Here is a 24,253-nt window from a genome sequence, read left to right as displayed (position 1 = left end):
TTCACATGAGCAATAGGTTGGATATCCTAGCTTAGAATAAGGGAGATTGATTCAGTTTTTAAGTTAAATCATCTCTGGTGACTCTCTGAATAAATATGTATCCTGTGTTATTGAATCCAGAAGAGACAAAATTACACAGAAGCAGAATTGACCTTATTTTAAAAATTTGGGAGCCTGACTTATCTTTTGGTCCACTTTGACCCATGCAATGTCCCCCAGAAGGTATCTATAACTAAGGTCAATTTTTATTTTTTTCCAAAAGAAGTTTTGAAATCCAGAGGATTTGTGTAGTAGTTAATCTAGATCTTAAAATTCTATACCAAAGAAATCTGAAGAAATTATGAAGTGGGAAAAAAAAGTACAAAGAGAACTTTGGGGACTGAGAATCTGGGGCTACAGTACCAGAGTAATCAATCACCTAGCAGCAGCAAAAACACAGCCTTAGGAGCATTCGCCTGCCTGTAACGTGAAAATAAGAAATATCTCTTCATACACTTATGTTTTAAAGCATATTTTAGTTCATATACTATTTTCACACCTCATAATTATTAGTTCTTCATCCTTGACTGTAAGAAAATACATGTCTTAAAGAAAATATCTTACCCCTGCCTGGGGTGATGATACACTCCCGTGCTCTCAGCACTCAGTAGATCGAGGCCAGCCTGGACTACACAACAAGTGTCAGGACTGCCTGGGCTACAGTGAGACCCTGGCTCAATTCTTTGCCCCCCCTCCATAGGTATATAATTCTGTAAGGATGAGGAACTGGGTAAATAGTAATAAAAATTTTATGAATATGACTAGAGAAATTCTGTTTTATATTATTTTAGTAAGTTTTCATATGAATTAAGCATATATGCCTTGGGAAAATATGCTATTATACTAGGGTCAGTGAACTTACAGGTTAAAAACATGATAGCGCTCTCCTACTATACACAATCTGTTCAGCTATTTCGCTCTACCTTTGTTCCATATAAACATCTCTAGACAATATTTAAATGGGAGGCAAGTGACAAGCCAGCTGTGACTCACAGGCTTGATCTTTTATAACATGTGCTGAAGGTAGAAAGCACAAAATACTCCGTCTCTGACATAAACTATGTTAATTTTTATGGCTAACCAAACCATTTCACATCTTTTTAAGTTTTTCTTACTACTAAAATAAAGAAGTCAGGCTATAGTGATTTGTCTTCTTATTTTAAGCTTTAATATTTTTGGTCACGGAATCGTTTTGGTTTTGTCTCAGGCCAGGGAAGGCACAGCAACAGTGTTGCCTCTAGACTGAGGTGTGGATACTTACTACCTTGACAGAAGAGTCAGCAGTTGTGAAGCAAAGTCAGAGTTTGTTGAGTAAAAGCAAGTTAGTGTGCTCCCAAGTGGACTTCTCAAGAGTCATGCATGTGTGTGTGATTTTGTGGTTTTGAAATTACATTGCTCCAAGGATGTAATTTATAACCGGGCTGAAAGAGTAAAGCCAAGTGCTGAATTATGGAGAACAGTATAAGCTGGTATACTTATGTCTCTTGTCTTGAAGAATTTCCTTTTGTGGAAGAAACTGTAATGTGATTTATGGGGTGTATCATTTCAGGTGCAGGGGCGGGGGATGGGTGCTGGTAAGGTTACATGCAGGTCACATGCTGTATGTCTTTAAGCATAGGTCATTAACTGTTTGAACAGTCTTTGAGATAGCTCTCAGAAAAAGAAGTATTGCCGACAACTGTCACACAAGTTCTGACTTTGTTGTCAAAACAGTTCAAGTTTTGGTTAGTGGGAAATGCAACCAAGATCCCAGGACGTGAGGTGCTGCCTTCCCTCCCCTCCCCTCCCCTCCCCTCCCCTCCCCTCCCCTCCCGTCCCCCTTAATTGACTGTTTCTCTCCATCTTGTCCCAGTTTAAAGGCACCTTCTCAGGGAAGATAAAGACACAATTTAAGGGAAGACTCAGTGAAAAATCATGACATGGTAGACTGACGTGAGTTTAAAAATCATTACATACATAGGACTTCTTTGGAACATTAAGATCCGAAACAACTTCAATCTTATAGTTTGTGAGACCAGATCACTGCCTTCTATGTCAGTCTGTTACCCATAACTTTAATGATAGATGTATTAATGAGTATTCCTCCTATGTGTGAAAACTAAGTTGAATGTAAGCTTGGGAAAAAATTGCATTATGTTGCCACAGTATAATGTAAGAAATGTGTATAAGGATAACTAACTATACTTACACTGTGTCTTATTCAATGCCACATAAATTACCACACCCCTATTTGCTTTATAAGAAAACAGTAGAGATACAAACATCAGACTGAGGAAACAATTGGCAGAGTGAGTATCCAAATGAAAATTGAGCCTTGTGCATTATTAGTTTCTTATTGCTGCCCCAACAAACTGCCACAGACAAGTATATTATCTCGTAGTCATAGACATCAGAAATCCTAATCAAGTCCCAGTGGGCTAGAATAAAGGTTAGGAGGGTTGTATACTGCTGCAGGCTCTAAAGAAGAACCTGTAGAAGGTGGTGACTTCACATGTTCTGCCTTTAAGGCATAGGCATGGGCATCTTAGAGGGGGCTGCTGACCTACCTATCATGGTGTGGAAGAAAAAAATTAAACAGTATTGTGCTTTTATCCTTTCACCGTGTTATAAAAGTACAGGTTATCATCAGCCTGTACAGAGATCAAAGATGTGCGACTTCACCAGAGTTTGAAATGGGACCTCATAAAATTGCAAAGCTTCTGCAAGGCAAAAGACACCGTCAATAAGACAAAAAGGCCACCAACAGATTGGGAAAGGATCTTTACCTATCCTAAATCAGATAGGGGACTAATATCCAATATATATAAAGAACTCAAGAAGGTGGACTCCAGAAAATCAAATACCCCATTAAAAAAATGGGGCTCAGAGCTAAACAAAGAATTCTCACCTGAGGAATATCGAATGGCTGAGAAGCACCTGAAAAAATGTTCAACATCCTTAATCATCAAGGAAATGCAAATCAAGACAACCCTGAGATTCCATCTCACACCAGACAGAATGGCTAAGATCAAAAATTCAGGTGACAGCAGATGTTGGCGAGGATATGGAGAAAGAGGAACAGTCCTCCATTGTTGGTGGGATTGCAAGCTTGTACAACCACTCTGGAATTCAGTCTGGCGGTTCCTCAGAAAATTGGACATATTACTACCGGAGGATCCAGCAATACCTCTCCTGGGCATATATCCAGAAGATGTTCCAACCGGTAAGAAGGACACATGCTCCACTATGTTCAGAGCAGCCTTATTTATAATAGCCAGAAGCTGGAAAGAACCCAGATGCCCCTCAACAGAGGAATGGATACAGAAAATGTGGCACATTTACACAATGGAGTACTACTCAGCTATTAAAAAGAATGAATTTATGAAATTCCTAGGCAAATGGATGGACCTGGAGGGCATCATCCTGAGTGAGGTAACCCAAACACAAAAGAACTCACACAATATGTACTCACTGATAAGTGGATATTAGCCCAGAAACTTAGAATACCCAAGATATAAGATATAATTTGAGAAACACATGAAACTCAAGAAGAACGACGACCAAAGTGTGGACACTTTGCTCCTTCTAAGAATTGAGAACAAAACACCCATAGAAGGAGTTACAGAGACAAAGTTTGGAGCTGTGATGAAAGGATGGACCATCTAGAGACTGCCATATCCGGGGATCCATCCCATAATCAGCTTCCAAACGCTGACACCATTGCATACACTAGCAAGATTTTGCTGAAAGGACCCAGATAGAGCTGTCTCATGTGAGACTATGCCGGGGCCTAGCAAACACAGAAGTGGATGCTCACAGTCAGCTATTGGATGGATCACAGGGCCCCCAATGGAGGAGCTAGAGAAAGTAACCAAGGAGCTAAAGGGATCTGCAACCCTATAGGCGGAACAACAATATGAACTACCCAGTACCCCACGGAGCTCGTGTCTCTAGCTGCATATGTATCAGAAGATGGCCTAGTTGGCCATCAGTGGAAAGAGAGGCCCATTGGTCGTGCAAACTTTATCTGTCTCAGTACAGGGGAACGCCAGGGCCAAGAAGTGGGAGGGGGGGGGGAGCATGTGGGGGACTTTTGGGAGAGCATTGGAAATGTAAATGAAATAAACACCTAATTAAAAAAAAGAAACTAGCAGATCATAATTCTGCAACATTTTTATCAGTGTTAGACATTTGATACTAATATAGGTATATCGCCTCCAGACAATATTAGACATTTGATAATGTTAGACATTTGACAATGTTAGACATTTGATACTAATATAGGTATATTGTCTCCAGACAATCAAACTTTGAATTCAACTCAAATTAGACTTGGTTCGGTGCCCTCACCATCTGTTAGCTTATTTCATAGTTTGTTAGAAAAGATGTCTTTTCTTGAAGGGGGAAAAAAAAAAAAAAAAAAAAAAACGTGCTCAGGACAAAATGTGTATAGTGTCTGATCGTCAGTTACATACCGTGAATCCTCTGTGCTGAGGAGATGAAGGTATAAGGAAATCTTGGAATCTTTGTATCTCTTCTGCCATAAACTTTTTAATGTCACATTTAAAAACACATTAAAGTGTTAGCCTATATCTTCTTTTTTTAGAACTGGTGTCAATTTATTAACCCCATTTTTTATCTTTTTAATACTTATTGCTTGCCTTTCTATTAAATGAATAATTAATTTTGAATTTGAAATATAAACCTCCTTGTTACCCTTAGACAATTAGCTCTTATTTTCAAAAATTGTGGGAGGCATACATACAGAGAAATTAATTAATAATTAAATTATTTTTAAAGTGGTAACAAAAGAAATTGTACTTTGGAAGGAATAATAACTAAAAATGAAATTTTAGATAGCCTATATTTACTTGTTTGGTTGTTTTTTGAGACAGTCTCACTATAGCCTCGACAATCCCAGAATTCCTCACCTAGCACACTGGCTAGGTAGGATAGGGTGGGAGCTACCACACTCAGGTGGTGATTTGCCTGCGCTGTATCTCTGAACAAAGCAGTAATGCAGACGGTCAAAGACATGTATAATTGAATAACTTTAAACCTTTTTAAAGGCCATTTCTTCTGTTCTAACCAATTAGTTGTCACAATTAAATTCTTCCATCTTACCAAAATGAGTTATTTTAGTATACTAGGTTTAGTATACTAGTATACTATTCCAGAGTCCATCGTTTTTTGTGTTTTAAATAGGAGCTTGGTTGTTTGTTTGCTTGTTTTCTTTTCTATTGTTTGAGACTTTCCTTTCGTCCATGTTTCTAATGTGTATCCATTGGAACAGCAGTAGCCTCTCAGAGACTGCCTCCCTGAAAGAGAGCTGTCCCTCTCCCAACACTCTTCAGTCACCTCTGAAGGTCCTCTGCTAAGGATGGGAACTCCTCCCTGCTTCATGCTGGGATTTTGTGTGAGTGGATCTCTCTCATACAGGTCTTGTACCTGCAGTCATGGCTGCTCTGTTTCCTTGTACAGCTCCTCTGTTGTATGTAGAAAGCACTCTTACAGTAGCCACCCATTGCCTCTGTTTGTTACAGTCTTTCCACCTCTATCTTGATGATCCCTGAACCTTCGGAGAAAGCAGTGTGATTCAGACACATAGACTCTATTTCTTCCATCAGCTTTCAGTTATTGCAGAGTTGAAGATACAGAGATGTGTGTGTGTGTGTGTGTGTGTGTGTGTGTGTGTGTGTGCCACCAAACCTTGTTGATACACGTGTACAAGTGGCCTGGCATCTTATCACCCTACTTGTAATTTACTCTATATTATATATCTTTCAGTCCTCCTTTCACTGATCCTTTTATTTTCTCCTTAATTTTTGGATATTCTATGATGTCATAGAGATGTAATCTTAGTATATGGTCCCATGAGATTGGCTTCTTTTGCTTCAAAGTATATATCTAAAATTCCTCCATGTATTTTATTTTATTTTGTTTGGCTTGGTATTTTAAGTATATTTGCCACTAGTATTGTATTATGTGGATGCTGTGATTTGAATGTGGTTTTGCTTCTGCCAAACATGTTGAAATTTGGTTGCCAGTATTGATGTCCAGAAGTATCGTTAAGAGGGATTAATGCTATTCTTCTGAGAATGGATTAATTCTCAAGTATGTTGTTAGGTGTGAGTCAGCTCCTTTGTTACCTCCCTGTCTTCTGAGTACTTCTGCTTAGAGCTCTTTCCTACACTCCTCCTGCCATGTGTTGTATCTGCTGTGTTATGAAGCAGTGTGAAGTGCTCAGTAGATGTAGCCATGTATGCTGAACTTCTGTCTCCAGAACTTGGAGCTGAATAGATAACTTCCTTACATACATGTATAAATTAGCCATTCTTGGGTATTATGTTATAGCAATAGAAAATGGACTTAGAAAATAGGTGTAACAAATGAATTCATTCAGTGAATATAATATATAATTCAATCTTGAGTATTCTGATATAGAAATAGGAAGTGGACTTAGAAAGTGGGTATAACAAAATGTATTTATTCATTCATTCACCCACTGAAGGACATCTGGGCTGCTTCCAGTTTGGGTCTTGGGAATATAGCTACCAAGATTGTCAATGTGCATCTCCTCTAAACCTGAGCTTTCAACTCCATTTGCTAAACGTCAGGGATTAATAAGTTATATAAGATTACATTCCTTTTATTAATACTCTTATCTGTCAAAACGACTATCATTCTACTGTTGCCCATCCTTGCCTTGCATTTGGCTTCGTCAGTACATGGAGCATTAACCAGTTTCATAAGTATGTGATGGATGCTGTCCAAATGTTTTACACTAATATAGCACTCCTATATGCTTACTCACTCCCTGTGTGTCTTCTTATTTCTTCAGGACCCTTGCCCAATTTTAAATTGGATAATTTTTTTTTATTGTTGAGAGGTAAGAGTTCTTTATAAACTGGGTAATAGCCCCTTTTCATGGGTCTTTTGCAAATATTTCCTACTAGTATGTGACTTTATGTTTCAATTCTCTTTATGATATCTTTGTCTAAGCAATAGTGTGTGTGTGTGTGTGTGTGTGCGCGTGCGCACGCTGAACTCAGTTTGTTGGGTCTTTCTTTCATGGTCCATGCTATTGTTCTTGTATATAAGTCATCATTAAACCCAGAGCTAACTAGATTTTCTCCTGTTATTGTCTAGATATTTTAATAGTTTTGCATTTTACATTAAGATCTGTGACTCCTTTAGGATTAATCTTTGTGAAAGTTATATAGTCTGTCGAGATTTTTGCATGTACAGTTATTCCAGCATCATTTGTTGAAGAATATACTTTCTCCATTGTATTGCCTTTGCTTCCCTGTCAGTGTGTTCATAGACATCTATTTCTGGACCCTGTGCTTCTCCATTGATCTGTTTGTTCTGCTGCCACTGCTATATCGTCTTGACTACGATGTCCTGATAGCAAGCTTGGTGTTGTTATTTAAGTTTTAGTCAAGCTTATTTTTTAAAATTTGCGCGCGCACGCGCGTGTGTGTGTGTGTGTGTGTGTGTGTGTTTGTGTGTTGTCTGCATGTATAACTGTGTACCACATATGCACCTGGTACCCTGGTACCTGTGGAGGCAAGAAGAGGACCTTATATTCCTGGAACTTGAGTGACACATAGCTTTGAACTGCCGTGTAGGTGTTAGCAACTGTGCCTGGGTCCTCTACAAGAGCAAGAAGCGTTCTGACCTGCTGGGCCATCTCTCCAGCCCCAATAGCAACTTCTAATGTGTGATAATGTCAGTGTTATAGCTTTGTTCTTCAGAGTTGTGTTCATTCTTGATTTAGTTCCAGAGAGTATGCTCTGTAGTATCATGAAACTCCCTTGAGCTGTGCTTTTAGCACATAGCTAGGAATTGGTAGAATCTTTTTAACCAGTGCTATAAATAAGACCCAGGGTGAAGCTCTTTCCTGGCAAGCAGTCACTCTAGCACTGAACTAGATATGTTTGGCCCTAAGAAAGGTGATTTTTAAAATTCTTACAACTACAGTTTCCCAGATTTCTATCAACTCCATATGTTGCATATTCTAAAAACTGCTATTCCTAGTGTGCATGGTCTGTTACCCCAGACCTACTGAATCAGAAACTGCATTTTACAAGATACTCGGGTATTTAGGTATACTGAAGCTTAAAAGGCCCTCCTCTTTAAAAACAAACAAACAAACAAACAAACAAAAAACCAAAACAAACAAACAAAAAAAAACACCACCAAATTTTACCTGTGATGTGGTGTGGTGCCTTTACTTCTTACAACTTGAAATTCATGTCACAATTTGAAAACCATATCCAACAGTCAAAAGATTATTCTTCATTTGTTTTGAGAATCTACTGATTTTAGAACTACTGTTCAGACAGTTGCAGGATCGGTAATAAAGAGGACCAGGTGTGCTCAGTGGCGGCTCGGCTTACTAGGCCATCAGTCCATGCCCTAAAGGCTTTCTGGTAGGATTCAGTGTAGTTCATGTTATTCTACTTGGTACTGAAATGGTTCCATTCCTTATTTCTTTTCACTTTTTCCCTTTCTAGCAATGTTGTGGGGGTTATTATAAAAACCATATAACTTAACATCTGGTGTGACACATTTTACAAATGCAATTACCATATAACACAGGGATTTAGAGGTACCCAGGCCTAGGTTCTCACGTTAGCTCCTGTTTCCTGGCAGTGTACCTTTGGATCTCTTTTCTCACGGAGAAATTATAAAAATGATACAGGGTTGTCAGCAGGATAGATGAGTTAGCATAATTTTTAGTATAGTAACTGTATTGTCTCAGTGTTAGCTTCTTTCCACTCCATTCCCAAAAGTCCAATTAAAAGTCCCCTATACAAGTATTGAGATACTGGTGCTCCACTGTTATCTAGCAACAAAGTACTTAGCAACTATGAAGTTGCTAACAATTTTTTTTTTTTTTTGAGACAGGGTTTCTCTGTATAGCTCTGGCTGTCCTGTAACTCACTCTGTAGACCGGGCTGGCCTCGAACTCAGAAATCTGCCTGCCTCTGCCTCCCAAGTGCTGGGATTAAAGGCGTGCACCACCATGCACGGCTCCTAAATTTATCAAATCCAAGCAACTCAAAATTATTGTTAGAAGTGTCTGGAAACAGATTCCCCTCCTTTTCTTTAAGAAAAATAAAAGCTTTAAAAGTTTTTTTCTTTTAGAATATTTAGATGAGAACAAATACAGAAACGGACAGCCAGAAAATGTGCAGAGTGAGAGAGAGACCTTGTAACTTTCAGTCCCCCCAGGGCTCAGAACACTGTGGAACAGGAAGCAGAAGGAGTTTAAGAGCCAACAGAGATGGAGGACAGCAAGGGAACAAGCAGGATCGACAGACAGATGAACTCGCAGACGGCGGCAGCATCCACATGCCTGCACAGCTCTGCAACAGATGGGGTCCTAGCACAGAGAAGTGGACGCAAGCCCACATCCCTAACCCAGGAGCTACCTCCACTTGATAACCACTAGCACATGAAAAATCAGTTCTCTCCAATGAAGTCTCAGAGGGACAAAAACCACTCTTAATGGCAGCCCTCAGGCCCAGCGGTAGATGACCAATACAAAACCAACACAGTAGCATTCTTTGGTTTTGTGTGTGTGTGAATGTGTGTGTGTGTGTGTGTGTGTGTGTGTGTGTGTAGGCTTCTAGTTTTATGTTTTTATGGGGTTCCTATGTGTGTGTATGTGTCTCTGTATCCATAATATGTGTTTCTTGTGCTTTTTCTTTGGCTCTTTTTTTTGTTTGAACATTTTGTCCTCTTCCCATTTGGTTTGGTTTGCTTTTTTATTATTAATACTACTATTCTTTAGATGTCTATTTTCTAAAATGAGACAGAAAGGGTGTGGATTTGGATGGGAGGGGAGCTGAGATAGATTACAGAGGGGAAACCATAATCAGAATATATTGTATGAAAAAAATCTATTTCCAATAAAAAAAAGATGGAGGAAAAAAGAAAGGATAAAAGTACCAATTTGTTTTTGCTACCTTTCAAACTCCTTTAGCCTCACATTGCTTTAATGCCATTCCCCTCTCCCCTGCTCTAGTCCCTCCCTCTTGCCAAATAGTCCCTTCTCTCCTTTCCATCTTTTCATTGTTGTCGAGATTCTGCGTAGGAGAGATGCATTAATTACATTTCAGTGGCTGAGATAGAATGGCCATGGCCAATGCAAATTAAGTAAATGAGTTTATTTAGGCTTATGGTTCCCAGGGGTTAGAGTCTATGATGTTGGGGAAGCATGGCAGCAAGCATCAGGCTTGCTGGAGCAGCAGTCATGGTAGCAAATGGAAATGGCTTGAGGATTTAAACCCTCAAAACCCAGTACCAGAAATGCACTTAAGGCTATACTTCCTATAAAATTAACTCAAACAAGTCAATGGCCTTTCTCTACACAAAGAATAAACAGGCTGAGAAAGAAATTAGGGAAACAACACCCTTCTCAATAGTCAAAAATAATATAAAATATCTCGGCGTGACTCTAACTAAGGAAGTGAAAGATCTGTATGATAAAAACTTCAAGTCTCTGAAGAAAGAAATTAAAGAAGATCTCAGAAAATGGAAAGATCTCCCATGCTCATGGATTGGCAGGATCAAAAATGGCTATCTTGCCAAAAGCAATCTACAGATTCAATGCAATCCCCATCAAAATTCCAACTCAATTCTTCAATGAATTAGAAAGAGCAATCTGCAAATTCATCTGGAATAACAAAAAACCTAGGATAGCAAAAACTCTTCTCAAGGATAAAAGAACCTCTGGTGGAATCACCATGCCTGACCTAAAGCTTTACTACAGAGCAATTGTGATAAAAACTGCATGGTACTGGTATAGTGACAGACAAGTAGACCAATGGAATAGAATTGAAGACCCAGAAATGAACCCACACACCTATGGTCACTTGATCTTTGACAAGGGAGCTAAAACCATCTAGTGGAAAAAAGACAGCATTTTCAACAAATGGTGCTGGCACAACTGGTGGTTATCATGTAGAAGAATGCAAATTGATCCATACCTATCTCCTTGTACTAAGGTCAAATCTAAGTGGATCAAGGAACTTCACATAAAACCAGAGACACTGAAACTTATAGAGGAGAAAGTGGGGAAAAGCCTTGAAGATATGGGCACAGGGGAAAAATTCCTGAATAGAACAGCAATGGCTTGCGCTGTAAGATCGAGAATCGACAAATGGGACCTCATGAAACTGCAAAGCTTCTGCAAGTCAAAAGACACCGTCAATAAGACAAAAAGACCACCAACAGATTGGGAAAGGATCTTTACCTATCCTAAATCAGATAGGGGACTAATATCCAACATATATAAAGAACTCAAGAAGGTGGACTCCAGAAAATCAAATAACCCCATTAAAAAATGGGGCTCAGAACTAAACAAAGAATTCTCACCTGAGGAATACCGAATGGCAGAGAAGCACCTGAAAATGTTCAACATCCTTAATCATCAGGGAAATGCAACTCAAAACAACCCTGAGATTCCACCTCACACCAGTCAGAATGGCTAAGATCAAAAATTCAGGTGACAGCAGATGCTGGCGAGGATGTGGAGAAAGAGGAACACTCCTCCATTGTTGGTGGGATTGCAAGCTTGTACACCCACTCTGGAAATCAGTCTGGCGGTTCCTCAGAAAATTGGACATAGTACTACCGGAGGATCCAGCAATACCTCTCCTGGGCATATATCCAGAAGATGTTCCAACCGGTAAGAAGGACACATGCTCCACTATGTTCAGAGCAGCCTTATTTATAATAGCCAGAAGCTGGAAAGAACCCAGATGCCCCTCAACAGAGGAATGGATACAGAAAATGTGGCACATTTACACAATGGAGTACTACTCAGCTATTAAAAATGAATTTATGAATTTATGAAATTCCTAGGCAAATGGATGGACCTGGAGGGCATCATCCTGAGTGAGGTAACACAATCACAAAGGAACTCTCATAATATGTACTCACTGATAAGTGGATATTAGCCCAAAACTTAGAAGACCCAAGATATAAGATACAATTTGCTAAACGCATGAAACTCAAGAAGAATGAAGACCAAAGTGTGGACACTGTGCCCCTTCTTAGAAATGGGAACAAAACACCCATGGAAGGAATTACAGAGACAAAGTTTGGAGCTGTGATGAAAGGATGGACCAACTAGAGACTGCCATATCCAGGGATCCACCCCATAATCAGCTTCCAAAAGCTCACACCATTGCATACACTAGCAAGATTTTGCTGAAAGGACCCAGATAGAGCTGTCTCATGTGAGACTAGGCAGGGGCCTAGCAAACACAGAAGTGGATGCTCACAGTCAGCTATTGGATGGATCACAGGGCTCCCAATGGAGGAGCTAGAGAAAGTACCCAAGGAGCTAAAGGGATCTGCAACCCTATAGGTGGAACAACAATATGAACTAACCAGTACCCTGGAGCTCTGGACTCTAGCTGCATGTGTATCAAAAGATGGCCTAGTTGGCCATCACTGGAAAGAGAGGCCCATTGGACACACAAACTTTATATGCCCAGTACAGGGGAACGCCAGGGCCAAAAAAATGGGAATGGGTGGGTAGGGAAGTTGGGGGGAGGGTATGGGGGGCTTTTGGGATAGCATTGGAAATGTAATTGAGCAAAATACGTAATAAAAAATATTAAAAAAAAAAAAGGTTATACTTCCTAACCATCCCCCAAATAGCGCCACCAACTGGGGACTATGTGTTCAAACATCTGAGCCTCCTGGGGACATTCTCACCCTAATCATCACAAGGGAGAACAAGGGATACTTGTCTGCTGTGTCTGCCTTTTTTTTCCCTTTCCTTTCTTAAACATCATGATCTCTAGCACAAAGGACAGTCTTAAGAGGTTTCACCAGTATCAAGCTTTAAAGTCTATATATTAATCCCAAATTTTCCAAATTATATAACTTGAAAAGCTTTACTTCTTAATTTTACTGCTTCTCCATGTCCAAACATCTTTCCCCAACCCCTACCATAAAGAGATAATCAGGCCTACCTCTCTCTAGGTTGATGAGAGAGCAGCGAGGAACACATCATATCCTGAACATCGTCTCTTCATTATTTTATTTGATCATCAGAGAAAATTCAGTGTCCATTTTTATCTTAATATATTCATGGCCCCTTTCCAAGAACATCAGGTACCTTGGAAGTAGCCTGACATTTAGCCAAAGACATGAATGACTAATTCAGAGTTGCATCTTAAAGACAGAAGCAGGATTTGGGTTTCCAACCACAACTATGTTAAACATCACACTTAGACCACACTTGTTCCCCGTGTGCATCTGATTCATCTGCTTTTTGTAGGAGTTGGTATTTATTTTTGCCTTCTGTGTTGCTTCAAGTCAGACAAAGCTTTGATATTAACTCTTACTGCAGTCTTCTGGCGAGAGCTGGCTGTGACCTGGGAGTGGTGGTGTGCTCAGCACATCACTCTTCACATTCAGGTGTTCAAGGACCATCATGCTTGCTCATTCATTCATTCATTCATTCGTTCCATCTTACCTCCCTCCCTCCTTCCTTTGTAGATTTATGGTGCATTTATCAATTGTACTTTCACAGTTATGCAATAGACTGTTGTTTAGAGTAATTTGGAAGTTGTCTAGTCTCCTTAGGTTGTCTTGGGCATTGCTTTCCCTTCGCTGAGTCAGGGGTCTGTTTCCTTAGGGTAGCTATGTTTTGTGTTTGAGTTGATATATGATTGGTTTTGATATTTTGTCTTACTGGATTTTATCTCAAAATATGAGGCTTGTTTTTTTTTTAATATGTTTTCATTTTGTGTATATGGGTTTAGTTTTAGGTATCACATGTGTGTCTGGTGCCTGCAGAGGCCAGGAAGAGTCAGACCTCCAGGAACTGGAGTTAGAGGTGGTGTGAGCACCGTGCTCTTACCTGCAGAGCTGTTTCTGCAGCCCCAGAACTTAAAAGTCTTAGAAAACCTACTCTATGCTGAATGCTACCCCAAAATATTTTTCATTTAAATTGTCTACTATGACCAAAACTTTGAAAGCAGTAGGTCTATCGGAAATTATTAAACCATAGTAATGGAATTTTTAAAGATTATTCAATCATTGCCCAGAAACCTCATCATGAAAATGTTCATGTCATTTTACTTTTAATTACATTCAAACTAATTAAATTCTTCTTGAATGCTGTATTAAACTCTACCTCTTGATTTTAAGCAAGAGCCCAAGGAAAATAATAAAAATTGCCTTTGCCACTAGGGAGATTTTTCTGGTCTATAACTGCAAATTTTGTTGTTTCTATTATTGGCTTGCACTCTTCTAAGGATTCTTTGGGGTAATACTTTCATTTTAAGCAACAGCCATTGCCACACATCATAAACAAGCACCGGGGCCTCAAAGCTCTGTCTTGTGGGCTTCTTTTAGAAGGTGGTGTGTATTGTCTTCAACTTTGAAGGTACCCTTCTAAATCACACTTTTTATCATAATCCCTAAATTCCCCAAAGGGATCATATTGAAACTTCTTTTAGAGTTAAGTTCCTCTTATGAGTTGAATTTTCAAGGAGCAATCTTTTTCCCCACCATTTCCTTATTTTCTGTGGGAGATGACTAATGTTTGTCATTGATCGCTATATGCCAGGCAGTAAACTTACCTCATGGTACTCCGTGGTTCACTGCCTCCTTATCTAATCTGCTGCTCTGGTGTTTTAGTGCTTTCAGCAAACCAGAAGACATTGTTTCCTATAACTCTAGAGAGATTTGGGCAATTTTCTATTAGGATATGTTTGAAATGATGGTGACAAAGGATAAAACAGAAGAGTCGTGAATGGAGATAAGAAAACAAATGAGTTCTAAGATTTCTCCCTCTTTTGAGACCTGCCGATAGGTTATGTGCCTCTGTCCACTGCAAACAGTGCTTGAGGAGGATCCAACCATGCACACTGTCAAACAGGGTGCCCCTGTACTTTGTAACTCCTTCAGGTAGGGAAGCTCTGGCTCCCACTGCCTGGCAGACAAACAGAGGAGGAAGGGAGGAGACTCAAGAACACTGTTTAATCTCTTTCATCCATTGTCCCTTTAAAACCAACCTTGATAAGTTTGTAAGCGCTTTCTCTACAGCAGAAAGCTGCAGAGTCAGTGTTTAGGTCGCTCTAGCTTAAGGAGGTTGAGTAGATTATGGAGGGATAGCAGGGCTCATGGCTGCTTAACATGAAATATCGAGCGATCTAGAGGGAAACACAAGTGTGATGGTATTACTGCTGCAAATCATTGTGGGAGATGCTCGCGAGCTTCACGGTAAGGCTGCACCTTCCGTGGGCGCTCATTTACAGAGCCGCTTCCTCAGGATAGAGCGTCAGCAACACATGTCTAATAGGTACATTCATTTTAATATGCTCATTCATTGAATAGTCCTGATTAATTAGTACATGTCACCATCTGGTACTTAGTGAGACTATTCATTTTTTAAATGTTGAAATTGCAGGGAATGGTGCACACCAATTAAAATCCTTTTAACTGGATTGTGTTGGTATAAAGTATACGTGTAGGAGGACTTCATTGGAATTCAGCACGCATCTCAGGGTACATGCATCAGCCTGAAGTCAATTAGAACAAAGAAAGTCAAGAGAGGGGAAAATGAAGGAAGCGCCGTCCGTTTTGTAAACGTGTCTGCTCCTGCGCTAGGCATTGCTTGTTTCTCCTCTCGCTCCTCCTGGTGTCCTCCCACAGCTCTGTCTGGGAGATCCTGTCTCTCACTCTCCATTTTTACCTTCCTTTTGTGGATGGGGTCCCTCACATCCTCATCTCCTCCCTAACCCATTCACTCATTAAGACATGAGAATGAGTGGATACTTTTGTGTCACCACAGTAAATATCTACCACCCTACCCCTCTCTGCCTTTGGGGAGATGAGCATCAGGTACCAATGGTTTTTGGCTAACTTTTGTGAGTTTGAAATCTTTAATATTAAACCATTTTAATTAGATAATCACTTAGTTTTGCTGTGACCTGGTTTTTATGCAAAATACAATTTGGAGTGCTTTTCCTCCTATTTTTAAAAGTTGTTCTAATTGAGTTTATTTTATAATCTAATAAATGTAAATAATAAAACCATTTGTATGAAAATGTTTCCAAAACATATTCACACTTTTGTGGCTTTGTTTCTTGTTAAACATAGCATATTAAACATAATTTAACATTTTTTGCTGCCCGCTGTAATTAGTGTCAATGTCCAACACAATGCTATTCTAGAATATGGTAATGCTATTAAGGTATATAGGGCTGTTTGCCCTGTATTGAAATGCTTTGGGGTTTTCAAGCTTGCATTTTCATGTTTTATCTCCCCATCTGCTGCTGGGAGTCCCTTGTTGCTATATGAATGTTTCTGTCTTCAGTAAAACTAGATAGCTCCACACCACTCATTTATCTATTCCAGAAGCAGAGCAGTGCCATAATAGACTGAGAAATGTCTTACCTTCAAGTACCTAAAATTAATAAGGGAAGGAAATATACAAATAGCTGTGAGTGGCATGTGATAGGGACTCGGGGAAGGATCAGTTCACTTTAGGAGTAAGATGAGCACCATCTCGGGGGAGTTCACTTTGACTTGGTCTGTAGAATTTTGAGCAAGTGTTACAGGAGTGAACATGTAGGAAAGGATGCTTTTAAAAGATGAAAGATAGTAACAGGAGCATGCATTACCTTTTATTCTCTGGAGTTCAAGTGTATTATATAGACAGCTGAGACCTCTTTGTGATTTTATGGAGAAATAAGATACAAAACGGGCTTTTTTTTTTTAAAGGGAAATTAGGAAACAGCAATATGTCATCTCAGTATTCCATTCGAAAAGCAAATCTAGGACCCACATTTGGTTTGTAGGAGGTGGGTCAAAAGGAGAAGGTAGATTAGAAAACTAAAATTCAGCCATTGAAATAAGACTTGGCTATTGCATGAGATGGACCATTCAGAGTTGACCCAGCCTGAGAGTTTCCAATGTTGTGAAATGGCCAAGGACTGAGTATATTGTGGAGGAAAGCTAGTCAGTTGTCTGTGAAGAGAGGTCTACAGGTAACTAGAAGCTGTTGTCTAGTTGTCTGAAGTGTTTCAGAAGACAGGAGCAAGAAGTGTAGATTCTGGGACTGTTGCATCCTTAAATATTTGCAAATGGACAAAACCATGGGAAAAATCATTAGATTTCCTCCCTTTTTTATTTCAGTATCAGAAATCAAACCTGGGGCATCGCACATTTAGTCTGGGTAATCAACTTATGTCTGACCCAGAAGGGCAAGTAGCAAGATTTTGGCTTTTGTTTGTTTGTTTGTTTTTTGTTTTTGAGTGACAAAGGTTGTTATATCTTCATTTTCTGATTTTTTTCATAATATAAAGAATTAAGTTTTTCTTCATTTAAAAAGAAAGTTAGGTCCATAAAGCATAAAATTGTTTGAGTAACTTGGATTAACTTACATAGGTAGTTAGAGGTATCTTTGATCTTCATTATCTGTGCATTGTAAGTGTTCTTGTGGTGATGGGATGTTAAAATAGGCACAGAAGAGATACCAAGTGCTCTGCTCAGCATAAGAGCTATGAGCTTAGCACTTCTTCAGGACTGGCAGACACCCACCTGGCATGCTGGAACCTCAGCAGCATTGCCCTCCTAGGGCAGGGACGAAGACCATCAATATGAGAGTGCAGACCAGCAAGCACACTTTGGGAAAGGTGGTGTGGCTGTTCTGACCGGCTGTCTCCTTTTCTATTAAAATCCAGCATGTCCTCGCAGTCCAGGCTGTGGCTGTTTTTCTTGAGGACAACCCTAGCAGGCCTGTGGGCATGTGTTCACAGCCATCTGGAGTCCTCTGGGAACAGTTCCTGTCTTTCCTGTCCATCTCTGACCCTATAACTGCAGTTCCTCAGTGCCAGCTTTGATTTCTGCTTTTACTCTATGGTGGAATAAAGCTAACTAGAGGGTTGTCACTATTTCTCTTTCGTTGTCTCCCCATCCACTTCAGCCACCTGTGCATTTCATATCGCTCCTACTGTATTTTTTACTCAAGGTTAAGAGTCAAGTATGTATGGAAAACATATAAATTAAAGGTGCAGGTATTTTTAATCACTTGCCTGGCTTTAGGAGATGGAGATGCTTGCTCTCTCTATTCAGAGCAACAGTTCAGTTTTGTTGTGTTGTTTTGCTTTGCCTTTTCCACCGTCCACTACAGTTTAAGTGTACACTTAAAGGAGTGTCACTGGTGTGAGCTTGATTATCCCCTAAGTGTTAGAATTATAGGTATATAGCATCAGACCCAGTGTGGTCGTCTTATGCCAGCTTTCTATCTTTCCTTTCTCAAGGCCTATTTTATTTCTGTTCATGTGTTTATACCTATATAAGCATACACAATGTCGGGTATAGGTGTCCCTGCAGGCCAGCTGAAGCTAGAAGTAGTCGTGCGCTGTCCCACATGGGTGCTGAGGATAGATCTTGGGTCCTTTGGGAGCAGCGAGTTCTCTTAACCTCTGAGCCATCTCTCCAACCCCTTTCTAACATACTGGAAATCCCACATTGTAAAGCACAGTAAATACGGCTTATATCATGGTGTCATTTCCGTCTTCACTTGGAAATCCTGAATCATTTCCATAAGAATTGAGCCTGTTTGTCCCTTCATTATTTCTTATATTAATAGTGTGGTTGTTGCCAGCTCAGACTATAAACACAAATGTACACGCAGACTAGAAATAGTGCTTATTAGTTATAAGTGGCCATTTTGTAATAACAGCTCAGCATATGTTTATGTTAATGTATTTGTGTGAGGGTATGTGTAGTATAAGTGTGGATATGCTCATGTGTATGAAGGCGAGTGTGCTCCTTGGTGTGCGTATAGATGCCTGAAATTGACTGCAGGTGTGACCGTCTCTTGTTTGCCATTGTGTGTGTGTGTGTGTGTGTGTGTGTGTGTGTGTGTGTGTGTGTGTGTGTGTGTGTGCTTTTGAGTTAAGGTCTCTCACTGTGCTTGTTGTTTCAGCTAGGCTGCCTAGCCAGCAAGCTCCAGCCATCAGCCTGTTCAATCAGTGCTGAGGTCACATGCACATGCTGCTAGCCCTGCCTTATATGTGGGTGCTGGAGATCTGAGCCCAGGCCCACATGCTCACACAACAAGCAGTTTACCCTCTGAGCCATCCATCCCTCGCGTCCCTGTTAACTTGTCTTAGACAGAGACTTTAGATCAATACTGACCTATTTTGAGAACTCACAGACCCTTGAAAACTACACCCTGGATCCCAGTTTAGGAAATACTCTTTCAGTATAATTTTAATTAAAACTTGTTACATTGCAGTATTTTCTTGAAGCAATCAATCTATACTTCTCAAAGTAGTGTGTAATTCAGACGTTGACTAATTTGCCATTTTCTTCTTTAAAGGTTTAAATTATAAATGTTTTACAGAATAGATTGTTTACTTTGCTGTAGCTAAAGGAGGAAAATTTTAGTGTAGTTGAAAATATAATATCACTTACCAAAGTACAGGTTACACTAGATAGTGAAGTCTCCAGAAATGGTTGCATTGCTAAAATCATACAAGTCCGGTTTCTCTTCGTAGAATAATGAACTTTTTTCTTCCCAGTTTCCCTTTCCTCTGCTTCTTAGTTCCTTCATCTCTCTTCTCCTCATTTCTTTTCTTTTGATGTACACAACATGTCTTCTCTGTCGTCCATGCCTGAGCTGAACTGTACCATTTATACATACTCGTGGTACATTCGCTCACCCTGTACCATTTGTATATACACGTGGTGCATTCACTCACCCTGGCTCTGGCCTTCACAGGCTCTGTGTGGCCTTGGACAAATCCCAGTTTCTTCACTCTAAGAGCAGCACCAATGGTATCATATATGTCCCAGGGTCTTTTGAAAATTGTGAGTCTTCATGGGCAAAGTGACCCTATGTCTAGGACTTAGTAGAATTTGTTCAGTCTGCTCTCTTCAGGGTCTAGTTTTTTCTCAGCAGTCCATTGATGCAAATAAGAAGAGGACATAGCACAGTTCTGTCTTCACAGGACTTGTATTTTACAGTATGATGCGATATAATAATAGTGGTATTTAGGGAATCAGAAGGAAAAGTCATCACAGAGGTAACCCCTGAACAGAATTGTGAACAGCTAAAAGTGAATGGGCTGCTTCTGTCATGTAATAGAGCTTTAAGATATGCAAATTAAGCATGCTTTGCTTTGCTCTGTTCTTGAATTAATAGAACATCATATCTTAAGAGTTTGCCTATTCTTGTAGCCAGGAAAGTGATATTATTATTATCACCGTAGCCGTCGTCATCATCATCATCATGCTATCTCCAGAAGAGCCTTCTCATAGAGTTTCTATTTGTGATCCACAGTGAAACTGTCTTTTATCTCCTGCAAGCATCTTCCTGCAGCTTTGCTTCCACTTCCTCTCTACCCTTTTAGTCATGTACTGAAGGTCTTGGCATGTCAGGTCAGCATTTTTCACTGTGGAAAAAGGAAAAGTTGGGAACAATGACGTGGGATATTTGTCACATTTTCCTTTGCTTTTTAAAAAAATATATAAGTGAATCACAAATTCCATTACAAATCCTAATGAAAACCTTGCTTTATAAATTTGACGTTGGAATCATAGAGACTGGCTACTGTGGGATGCCATGTGGCCTAGCGCCTCCAAGTGTGTCCTTAAAAGCCTGTGGACAGCAGTGAGGATTCTTGGCTCTGCCACTGTGGAAATGAGGCAGATTTTATGGGGAGAGCTAATGGCCTTCAGGAGTCAAAGTATTGGGGGAGGACCTTAGCAGTCTATTCCCATACTCCTTTATGATGGTCGGGCTTTCCTTTGGTTACCTTTAAGGAGTACTGTGTGAGGAGTTTAATAGACCCCCTACCCAGTCCCTCTTTAAGGACAGGAACTGCATCCCTCTTAGCAAGCGCAGATGCTGACAGTTTAGTCCAAGATTGAAATCCAGGGAGAATTGGTTGTTTTGTGTCAAATCTACTTGAAACAGTTGGGCAAGAAGCACACTAATTATAGCCATTGTTGAGCAGCAGAGAGCAAAGAGCAGCAGTAGGTTCTCAGAAGGCCTTCATGACTCAAGATGAAATCAGCTACTCTAGAATAGCTCTATCTATAGCTCGAGGGGTTTCATCCTGGAAGTTATGAAATAGAATTTTAGATCATGGGGTAAATCCTGGCTAGCTTCTGGAGGCAGCTTCAGCCATTAAAATTTCCCATCAACCATTTCATCTGTAGGATTTGCTTTAGGGTTCTAAGAATGTGGTTTGGTTTGAGCCTGCGCTGGTCTCATGTGCTGGTCTCTGTAAGTTCAAATGTGTATCAGTCCTGCTGTGTCTGGACACTGTTTCCTTTGAGTCATCCCAGCGATGACAGGAAGTGGACGCAAGTCTCACCCCTAACTAAGATGCTATTTGCAGTTGATACTGGCTAGGAAAGGGAAATCAGTTTTCTCCAGCAGAGTGTTTTGGGATGTATCAACCACACTCCAAGGAAGTCAGTGTAAAACAGGCTCCATGGGACTTGGAGTTTTTAAGGGGGTGCTATTTAGAGTTTGTTTTGTCTTATTAGTTTTTTGTGTTTTATTTGATTTTCATTTTTGTTTTGTTTTTGGAAAGGGGGAGTGGGAGAAAATATCAGGTTGGGTAGGTAGGGGTCTGGGGTGAATTTGGGGAAAGGGAAAACATGATCAAAATTATGAAAAATTTTAAATAAAAGATTATAAAGAATATATAAGCAAATGAGCTTTAAAAAAAAAAACCAAGCATTACATTTTGATACTCCTTATCAGACCTGCTCTGGCAAATTCGTAGAGCGTGTCAGAGCAGGTCGCTGTGTCTGTATGCACATGCTGCAGGAGACACTTTTATTTCTTAATGTCTCAACTTAAGTTCGGTGACTCAAGTTTCCTGTTTGGACAGTGCTGTCAACGAGAGGGCACGAGAAGGGAAAGCTGTAGGTATTATCAATTGCCCTTAAGTGATTCTGCAAAGGCAGGAAAGCCAGAAGACCCGGCCTCGGATAGACCTGCATTGGGTATAGCTTCCTTCTCTAAGGGCCTGCATTAAGTTAAAATAGTTTTGACAGCATCTTTAACTGAACATCTTTGTCTCCAAACATAATTAGTGTTTAAAGCGGAAGGCATCAAAGTCCAGGTTTTGTGGCTTAGACAGCAGCTCCATCTGGTGCTTACTGGAGGTGTGTGCTCCTTTCATCTCCGGGTTCCAAGCAGCATAGATACAGATGTGCACAGGCCTTTCAAAGGAACGGCCACACTAAAACTGGCTTCTAGCGATGACGTGAGTTAACTGGTCTTGATGAACCTCATTTGGCAGTTTTGTTAATGTGGTTGTTGCTGATCAATTCAAAAGCCATCATTTGGTTTAACTAACATACTCAGATGGAAATAATTTTTCATATTTATTAATCTTGGAGAAAAATAAAGCACATACTACTTACAAAGAAAACCTGTAGTACCTTACGAGGAATAGGTCAGCTTGGTTAACAAGCTATTAGGCAGGATGTCTTCCTCTTTTCTGTTCAGTGTCATATGATGCTTAGTATACAGGATGTGGTTTTTAAAAAAGAAAACTTGCTGACTCGAAGGAAATGCCTCAAGTTGCTAGTAGAAATTAATTCTGAATAATAGGTTTACACAATTTTTCTGCATTCATTGTATTCCATGTTTGCATTGGGGTTTTTTATTTCTTCAAGAAGACTATACTACAAAAAAGGGGCAAGGCTAACAAAAGTAAATTAGCAATTTTAAACATATGCTAGGCCCAGCAAATGGCTAAGCAGGTAAATTTGCTTATGCTAAGCCTAACAACTTGATACAGTCACTGGAACCTGCATGGGTGAGAAGAAAAACTGACTTCTGCAGGTTATCCTCTGACCTCCGCAGACATAAACACATACATCAAATAAATACATTTTGTAGACGAAACATACATAGTATAGCCCTAGTCTCAGTTCTGGTCTCACATTTACTGTAAATGTAGGAGAATTACTTTCTTTTCTGGTCTTCAGAACCCCTGGTTCATCAAACAACAGAAACAAAATGAGAGCTTCGTCAGTTTTAACATTCTCAGATTTGAATTGTGCTCTCTTTCCCTGCCTTTTCTGCCTCTCTTATTCTTCTCTGTCTTCCCCCCACTATCACCATACAACATTATCTACTTTCTCCTATATTAAAATCAAGAAGTCCTTTTTGAATCTAACTCTTCCTACCCAAATCTTTTCCAAAGAGTCATCTGCCAGTGTCCTGCCACTTTGCTGTCCAGCCCACCAGTCTGAATTCCATCCTCACTGCTACACCAGAACACAGAGAGGCCAGCCTACGCTTGTTCTGCCAAGTGTACTGGGACACATAGGCCCTCATTTCCCAGTACCCCTGAGCAGCATAGGAAATAGCTGTCTGCTCTTCTGGCGTCCGCCTCATCGTTACCTTGAATGTAGCTTTTATTTGCCCTTTTTTCTGAGAGAAAGGGGTAGTTATGTCTTCTCCCTGGTTCACCCCCAGCATGTTCTCTACCATCCCCATGCTCTTCCTAGCCTAGAAAATACCCCCAAGCACTTGAGAGGCACACAGTTCTCTCCTGTGTTCTAGATTGGTGAAAATCAACAGCCTACTCTGTTGTATGTGGGCTCACAGAGCATGCTCTGATCATCTTCCCTGCAGAAGTTATGCCATCTCCAGTATTCCTATCTTGGTAAATATCCTTGCACATTGTTGGAATAAACTCCACCTCAGCACCTCTTAACTCTCTCCAAAGTCCAGTCATTCTTTGAGATAAGTTTCCCTGCCTTGCCTGATACGATGCCACACCCTAGGGCAGATTCTCATTAGATCTTAGCATGCCTGTAGCAGCCCTTGAAACATTTTCTTGCCTTTTATTCTTCCTTCCAAGGTCTATTTTCTGTCCAGCCCAAACTGTCTTTTGTAGCTCAGGTTTATTGAAGTTTAATTTGCATATAATAAAATTCATCCTTTTTAGTGTTCAATTTATGAGTTTTGACAAATATGTGCAGTTGTGTATGATTGGCTCCAGTTTTTGTCTGTAAATCTCTGTATACTGGTTTTGGTATAAGTAGACATTTTTATTGTTTCTAGTAAATATCGAAGAATGAGATTGTTAGGTATCAAAGCAAATTTATGTTTAACTTTATAAGAAGCTGCCAGACTGTTTTCCAAATTAACTGAACCATCCAAGTCCTCACAAGTGTGCCACATGCTCAACTTCACAAACATACACTCACT

The 24,253-nt window shown here is 40.0% G+C and overlaps 1 protein-coding gene and 1 long non-coding RNA gene across 11 annotated transcripts in view; one reads left to right on the top strand and one right to left on the bottom strand.

Moving 5' to 3' along the window:
• The window catches only part of Peak1 (pseudopodium-enriched atypical kinase 1), a 217,097-nt gene that overhangs the window by 131,187 nt on the left and 61,657 nt on the right, over positions 1-24,253 (top strand). The window lies entirely within an intron of this gene.
• The window catches only part of Peak1os, an 83,799-nt gene that overhangs the window by 38,107 nt on the left and 21,439 nt on the right, over positions 1-24,253 (bottom strand). For 7 of the 8 annotated variants that reach the window (XR_003948324.1, XR_003948328.1, XR_003948325.1 and 4 more), the window contains one exon: positions 16,189-20,462. This is a non-coding gene — a long non-coding RNA (pseudopodium-enriched atypical kinase 1, opposite strand). Of the gene's footprint in view, positions 1-16,188; positions 20,463-24,253 lie in introns of those variants that run through there. The other variant, XR_003948326.1, reaches the window with a different exon arrangement.

This window comes from Mus musculus, chromosome 9 (assembly GCF_000001635.26).
Source record: "Mus musculus strain C57BL/6J chromosome 9, GRCm38.p6 C57BL/6J".
NCBI classification, from domain to species: Eukaryota; Metazoa; Chordata; class Mammalia; order Rodentia; family Muridae; genus Mus; species Mus musculus.
Note: the sequence above shows the minus strand (reverse complement) of the source record. Positions and strands in the feature narration are given on the sequence as shown.